We start from the raw sequence: 7,907 nt of genomic DNA on the forward strand, positions 1-7,907 counted from the left end.
GCTCTTATACCACATTCTTCCCAAGCTGCTATCTACAAGTGCAGAGGCCCAGCATGTGATCAGAACAAGAGATCAGAGACCTATTAAGATGACATAGAGAAGGAGATCCCCGAAGGAGAACCAACTGATAGAGGAGGTTGTGCAAGATATGCTCCAAAAAGATGTCATCAAATCATCTTAAAGCCCTTGGGCATAAGAGCCCCATTTAGTGATAAAGCCAAATGGAGATTATCGGTTTTGCATTGATTTTCGCCCATTAAATAAGTCACTAAACATGATGTTTATCCAATGCCCAGATTGGATGATTTACTAGATGAGTTAGGCCAATTGCATCTTTAGATTCAGCTTCCAGCTATTGGCTAATCTCGATTGATCCCCGAGATGAAAATAAAATAGCTTTTAGAACATCCAAAGACTTGTTTGAATTTGTGATCATGCCATTTGGTTTGTCCCATGTCCCCAACACCTTTCAGGTAACACAATATTTTCAAACCTAATCAATAAAAAGGTTTTAGTGGTGTATTTGGATGATATCTTGATTCATACCAAGACATGGGTGGAACACGTTGAGATGACCATGGAGGTGCTAAAGAGAATGCAAAAGTTTAATTTAAAGCTACAATTGAACAAGTGCAGATGGGAAAGAACAAAGCTAAAATTTTTGGGTTTCATTATTTCTCATCAAGGAATACAAATTGATTTAGAGAAGATCTTAGCTATTCAAGAGTTTCTTAAAGCTAAAAATCTGAAATAGTTACAAAGGTTCATTGGGATGTTTAATTTCTCCTGTAAAATTTCACCCCAGGTGGCTAAAGTCAAAGAACCATTTAGTGTTGAGATATCGAGCTCGTCTAGTGAGGCGGTGGCCACTGATGACCCGCCTGGGGGATAGGCCCCACATTTACACCACTGGCATGGTTGGTGAGATCATGGGAGATATGCGGCCAGTGGGATGACAGGCTGTGTGACAGCCATTCTAGAGACTGGCATAGTTATAGCGCCAGCTCATTTAGTCGGGTTCACACTATAGAGAACCCGTGTATGTATTTGGTTGAGTACCTTTCATATTATTGTGTACTCTTATCTTGTATATGGTGTGTTGAGTGTTGAGTAGAGAAGAAGAAGATTTTCACCCTCTCACCTTGTGTGTTCTCTATTAGGGTTTTGTGAGTGTGTGTGTGTGCTTGCAAGAGCTCAAGCTCTCTTCCCCCCTGCATCTTTTCATGGTATCAGAGCCTGGTTCGTGCTAAGGGCTGAGCTGCAAGCAAGAGAACCACAGGAAGCGGTACGAGGGTAAGAGCTTCAACTACTCTTCCCTATTGTGTTGGTGACTACACCCTTGTCGGGAGCTCTACGGGAGGCACCGGCAAACGGTCTCTGATTGAGGAGCTTTCTTCGCGGGAGTAAAGCTATAGGGCAACTATACAATCCTATTGGACTAAGATTTTCGGGCCGAAAACGCGTTTCGGGCGCGTCTGGACCTCCGTTTTTCAGAAAGCAGGCGATTTCGAGCACTGCGGGTAAGTCATCAATTCTCTGCAGAACTCTGTTTTAAGAACTACACGAAGACAGATTGACTGTGCAGACACTGTGGGTGCTGCAAAGAGGTCTACAGTTGCCATTGGGTGTATGTATGCACATTGAAGTCACTGGTTGTGACATTTGAGAGTACTACAGTACCGCTCTGCAAAAAATACAGCAGTTGTGCAGGAAAAACCAGAGTGCAATTCTGGTAAAACTGTGTGTTTGGCAAGATGTCAAATGATGGGATAACTCAGATTGTGGCTGAGAAGCTTGATAAGAATAACTTCCATGCTTGGAGGTTCAGGTTGACGAATTTCCTGATGGGAAAAGGCTATTGGGACTACATAGAAGGTGAGCATGAAGAGGCACCAGAGATACCGGATATAAATCCAACTGCTGCAGATGTGAAAGAGTTTAAAGACTGGAACTAAGGAGCCAGGAAGGTTATGTATTGGCTATCCATTAGTATACATGACACCATGATTGGGCACATTCAGGATGCCAAGTCCCCCAAGGAGGCGTGGGACACCTTGGTAAAGCTTTATGAAACAAATACCAAGGCACGTAAGATACAGTTTTGAAGAATAAACTTCATACTGTGGAGAAAAAGAGCATGTCTGTGAATGACTATGTACTGAAGATAAAGGGTATTGTGGAATCCCTTGCATCTATTGGTGTGTCAGTAGATGATGATGACAAGGTGGAAGTCTGTCTACGTGGTCTCGGGCCACAATACAAGGCGTTCAAGACGTCCATTCAGACTCGGGAAAACATTCCCAACTTTACAGATTTGGTGTCTATGCTAATTATCGAAGAGAAGAGCTTGGGTGAAGACCAACAGTCTTCACAAAGCAAAAAGAGTTCAGAGCAACAGGCCTTCTACACGAGTTCAGGAAGAGGACGAGGTAGAGGAGGCCGTGGACGCGGTCAAGGAGGTGGCCGAATAGATAATCAGAATTATGGCCAGCAGCAGCAGCAACAACAGTCCCAGAATCAACAACAACAACAACAACACGCAGGTGGAAGAGGCAAATTCAGAGGCAGGGGGAGTCAAAGAGGCCGTGGAAATTGGCAAAGGCAATATAATGATGCACGTGAATGCTATTATTGTGGTAAGCCTGGACATGTGCAATCAGAATGTTATAAGAAGCAGGCTGACATGCAAAATGGGAAAGTGCAGCAAAACAACTATGCATCCTCAAGCAGAAATAATGAGGATAATGAAAGATTGTTTGTTATGCATCATAATGCCATGTCTGAAAATGTTGATGCAGCACAAAAAGATAATGTATGGTATGTGGATTCAGGCGCTTCGAACCACATGACGAGTCATGGGAAGTGGTTCAAGGAGATGAAAAACCCGGAAAGACCAGGTTTTGTGGAAACAGGGGATGACACTGCTCATCCAATTGTCCACGTTGGAGATGTGCCATTGTCTATGCAGGATGGCAAAGTGAAGTACCTTGCAGATGTACTTCATGTACCGAACATAACAAAGAATCTGGTTTCAGTTGGCCAGATGATTGAGCAGGGGTTGCAGGTTCGGTTTAACCCCGATGGTTGTTATGTCGAAGACTTCAAAGACAAGTGCAGGTTGGTTGCAAAAGGCAACAGAGTGGGCAGAATGTTTACATTGAATGTAGACATGCCTGAAATGAGTGCTGCGATGTTTGCAAATGGTTCAGGAGTTGTTGCAGACACAGACATATGGCATAAAAGAATTGGACATGTAAATGTGCAGAGATTGAAGTCTATGTAGACAAAAGGAATTGTGACAAGGCTGCCAAAATTTAAAGTGGAAGGTATGCAGAAAATATATGAAGCATGCCAATTTGGGAAGCAAACAAAGCATGTGTTTCCACGCAACAGATATGTGAGCAGAAATGCACTAGATGTTGTGCATTCAGATGTATGGGGTCCTACGAAGACCATATCTATGGGAGGCTGCAGGTATTATGTGACTTTCATTGATGACCACACAAGGAAAGTGTGGGTATATTTCATGAAGGAGAAGAGTGAGGTGTTCACTCACTTTCAGAATTTCAGATTTTTGGTTGAAAAGCAAACAGGGAAATATGTGAAGTGCCTAAGGTCAGATGGAGGGGGAGAGTACTTCTCCAATGAGTTCTCTGAATTTTTGAAGAAGAATGGTATTCGGAGACAGTTTACATGCAGATACACTCCGCAGCAAAATGGAGTTGCTGAGCGGAAAAACAGGCACATTGCTGAAATTGCGCGAGCATTGATGGAAGAGAAGAATATGCCGCATTGCTATTGGGCTGAGGCTGTTTCTACAGCAGTATACATCATGAACAGGACTCCAACTACAGCCAACTCCAGAGGAGAGGTTTACTGGCACAAAACCAGATTTGTCTCATCTGAAAGTCTTTGGATGCATTGCATATGTGCATGTGCCAGATGAGCTGAGAACTAAGCTAGATCCGAAAGCTGAAAAATGTGTGTTTATTGGATATTCCCTTGAGCAAAAGGGATACAGGTGTTATAACCCTGCTACACGTGAGTTGAGGGTAAGCAGGGATGTTGTCTTTGATGAGATGAGTAGCTGGTATGCTACTGAAAAAGAAGCTGTTGGGGCTGATGTGAGTGGAAGTGTGGTTGCATAGAATGCAGGTCAGCAATCACAGTCCTTGAGTGGACCAGGAGAGTCCTCATCTAGTGGGTCTGTTGATAGACCATGGAGTGGTAGGCTGCGTCATAATACCAGTCCTACAAATGTGATTACTACATCACGTAAAGGAAAAGAGAAAGTGGTTGAGCCCCTTGGTATGCCTGACATTTCTGCAGGGCATTCTCATGTTGATGGAGAGTCTAGTGGCTTAGATATGAGCCTTGATGAGGAGCTTGGGATCCCAGCTATGAGAACACCAGGTGTAAAGCTATGAGAACACCAGGTGTAAAGAAGGCTATGGAAGCCATGAATGAAAAGCTGCGAAGATCTGGGAGAGTGAAGAACCCTGTGCAGAGGTTTACTTATGATGGTTATGTGGCACATCACTATGCATATATGGCAAAGGTTGTGCAGGTTGTTGAGCCCACATGCATTGATGAGGCTGTTGGAAATGTGTGTTGGGAGAAAGCTATGGATGAGGAGATGGATGCACTATATGGAAATGAAACTTGGGATTTAGTGCAATTGCCTGAAGGCAAGAAAGCCATTGGATGCAAGTGGGTGTACAAAGTTAAACATAACAATGATGGAAGCATAAACAGGTACAAGGCTAGATTGGTAGCCAAAGGATATGCGCAGACGTATGGGATTGATTATGAGGAAACTTTCATCCCAGTTGCCAAGATGGCAACGGTGAGAGTTGTGATAGCAGTGGCTGCGTCAAAGCAATGGTCTTTACATCAGATGGATGTAAAGAATGCATTCTTGCATGGGGATTTGCATGAAGAGGTGTATATGTTGCAGCCACCTGGTTATGAGGATGTGAGTCACCCCGAGCATGTTTGCAGGTTGAAGAAAGCTTTGTATGGCTTAAAGCAAGCACCAAGAGCATGGTCTGACAAGATTTCTGAATATCCATGCTCTTGGTGCAAGCAAGCACCAAGAGCATGGTTTGACAAGATTTCTGAATATCTTGTCACTATTGGCTTTCATGTAGCCAATGCAGATTTATCATTGTATGTGAGACATGGTGATAGAGGAGTTGTGCTTGTTGTCATCTATGTAGATGACGATCATTACGGGGGACCATGATGCAGAGATCTTTGATGTAAAGATCTTGCTTAGACAGAAGTTCGAGATGAAGGATCTGGGGGAGCTCAGATATTTCTTGGGCATTGAGGTGATTAGGTCACCACATGGTAAAAGATTACTGCAGAGACAGTATGGCTTGGACATGTTGTCCAAGTATGGTATGACAGGCTGTAAGCCTATTTCTGTGCCATTGGATCAGAATGGCAAGTTGAGTGCAGATTCAGGAGAGATCTTGGAGGATCCTACTATGTATAGGCGCATAGTAGGAAGTTTGATCTACATGACGTTGGGTTGGTGAGTCAGTTTATGCAGGTTCCACGGAAACCGCATTTGGATGCAGTGAGACGCATACTGCGGTATGTGAAGTCTACTTTGCATTGTGGACTATTCTATGAGACTGGGACAGAGATATGTGTACATGGGTACACAGATGCTGATTGGGCTGGTAGTATCTCACCGTTGCTCTATCGAGTACAGAGGCCGAGTACAGAGGAGCTGCTATGGCAGCATGTGAGGTAGCTTGGTTGAGAAAGCTACTTGCAGATTTGGGTCTATCAGTGGATAGACAAGTTGTCATTTTTTGTGACAACATTAGCAGTATACAGTTGGCCAGGAACCCAGTCTTTCATGCTCGTACGAAGCACAAAGAGGTCCACTACCACTTCGTCAGAGAGAAGGTCTTAGCAGGAGACCTTGACCTTGTTTATGTCAGCACAGAGGATCAGGTAGCTGACATCTTCACCAAAGCATTGGGTACAGAGAAGCTCCGCAGATTCAGGGCTTCGCTTGGTGTACATGAGATGGAGTTGAGCTCGAGGGGGAGTGTTGAGATATCGAGCTCGTCTAGTGAGGCGGTGGCCACTGATGACCCGCCTGGGGGATAGGCCCTACATTTACACCACTGGCATGGTTGGTGAGATCATGGGAGATATGCGGCTAGTGGGATGACAGGCTGTGTGACAGCCATTCTAGAGACTGGCATAGTTATAGCACCAGCTCATTTAGTTGGGTTCACACTATAGAGAACCCGTGTATGTATTTGGTTGAGTACCTTTCATATTATTGTGTACTCTTATCTTGTATATGGTGTGTTGAGTGTTGAGTAGAGAAGAAGAAGATTTTCAGCCTCTCACCTTGTGTGTTCTCTATTAGGGTTTTGTGAGTGTGTGTGTGTGCTTGCAAGAGCTCAAGCTCTCTTCCCCCCTGCATCTTTTCATTTAGGAGATTGATGAAAAAGGGTGTCGAATTTGTGTGGGATGAATAGTGTCAGCATGCATTTCAACAGTTAAAGGAGATCATCAACCTTTGATTGTCTTACTAAAAAAGATCATCAAGAGTTAAAGGTTGATGAAACATATCATCAACCTTTGATTGTCTTACTAAAAAAGAAGCATCCACCTAGTCGCCTTTTGAGATGGTTTTTGGCATAACAAGATTATTGGCCTACTGTCTGGGCAAAGATAATTAATTACATTGCCGATTTGTTGTCAAGACAATTTGAGGAGGATAATGGGGCAGTCCAAAATACATAGTTGACACAGTATGATTTGCCTATAGATGAAGCTTAGTTGGCTTTGATGCAAAGTAGGGATTTGACAATCCATGCAATCATGCAGGAAATTGGGGCATCTCTAGGGTCAATTGCCCCATCAAAGTTTTACATACAGAATAACATTTTATATTTGATGAATGGGGATGAGCCTATAGTCTATGAGCGCAAGCAATGACATGGATCAATCCATTTTGGGCACTATATGGAAAGGATTCCGATTTTCCACTGGAGTTGACACACATGCAAATAGAGAAGAAACATGCAAATGCTGTTTCTTGGTACCTTCATCTCCCGCAATATCAACCTGTGTTAAGGCAAGCCATGCTTAAAAACCTAAAAATCCTTTCATCCAAGCAATTACAAAACACAAAAAGTTGTCCCCACAAATAGTTTTTATAAATGGTTTTAAAAATTGATGAGAGATTATTGATTGTCTTATTACAACACACTCATTTGAGCTTGTGGGAGTATCTGATGCTGAAAGAAAATTTTCCTTTCGTTTCATATCCTCTCCATATCTGCATCAATCTATAAATTTAAACGCTATAACATGTTAGAAAATAGGAGATGGGATTGCAATGCTAATGATGGTTAATCACTTAGATTGAGAGGCATAAACAATCTCACACATAAACATACACAGTGCTAATGTAATAAGTGAATAGATGCACCAAGCATATGAGAGACTAAACAATAGACATCATGAATAGAAATGATAAGCAACGACGAATACCATGATTACCTTAATGCAAGAGATGAAAGACTTTTGACCACAAAGGAACCACCAAGTATATTGCCAACAAATGGTAAGTTGCTCTAAGCAAATAGAAAGTATCCTCTCATGTATCACAATGAGTGTAGAGACCTCTATTATATATAGATATCTTAGAGGTAAGATCTTAAGCTCCCTAGGATCCCTCCACCTTCCCCATGACTAGGTAATCTAGTTAGCATCTCAACGTATCTCGAGTGAGATAGGTGGAGTTGTTGACTAGATTGCCCGATCATGGTGCCATGCTAACTCAATATGTATATTTATATCTCGGGCAAGATATGAAAATTGATTAAATGTTTCTCAGGCGAGATACATAAATTTATTTAACATATATC

This window comes from Cibotium barometz, chromosome 25 (assembly GCF_041138505.1).
Source record: "Cibotium barometz isolate CiBa-2024 chromosome 25, ASM4113850v1, whole genome shotgun sequence".
NCBI classification, from domain to species: domain Eukaryota; kingdom Viridiplantae; phylum Streptophyta; class Polypodiopsida; order Cyatheales; family Cibotiaceae; genus Cibotium; species Cibotium barometz.